A 740-nucleotide genomic window follows, 5' to 3' on the forward strand; every position below is an offset into this window, starting at 1 on the left:
CTAGTCCAACCCCCTGCTCCCAGCAGGACCAGCCCCAACTATATCAATTCAACTTTGATTTTCCCCCCATCATGGCTGTATAATTTGAGAGCAGGCCGTACCACTTCACAGGAACTCACACCTGAGAAACGGACCCCTGATTTCTCAGGCTGTAAGCACAGGTCTCCTTGCTACCGGCATTCATTTTCTGTATTTTCTCTGGCATCTGTTCCCCAAATTCTGCAGAGAGCAACTTGAAAGAATTTGGATAAAGACCTCTGGACAAAGGCAAGGCAGGTACTCCGACGTTACACATCCCCACCCATCCAGATCTGCCTCGTACCTCTCTACTGCAGGATTATCTCACAGAAACCCCCCCCCAGTTTTCCCTTCAACATTCATTTCTTTGCCAATGTAATACCCTGGTCTTGAACAGAGCGGTCACGGATGCTTGAAAACGATCAGCTGACACCACAGCCCAGATGGCTCCCCAGTACAAAGACTGCCGAAGGGAAGAAAGGATTTTTTTCACAGTCCAACCAGCTTTAAGGAGAGTTGTTGTTAAAATCCACAAACTGGTAAATGCCAGCTGAACTGAACAGGTTTCACTACCAAGTGTGCAACCAAGTCCCCGGCTTCCAATGTGAAAGCACGCTGGCAGGAGGAGTATGTCACGGCAAGGGACGTCAAGAGCAACAATGCTGATCAGTCCTTGCACAGCCAAAGCACCCTGATAATTATAATCCATTTTCAGTGCCCTC

Source organism: Gavialis gangeticus, unplaced genomic scaffold, assembly GCF_001723915.1.
Source record: "Gavialis gangeticus isolate Ggan-Ray unplaced genomic scaffold, GavGan_comp1, whole genome shotgun sequence".
In the NCBI taxonomy this organism is placed as follows: Eukaryota; Metazoa; Chordata; order Crocodylia; family Gavialidae; genus Gavialis; species Gavialis gangeticus.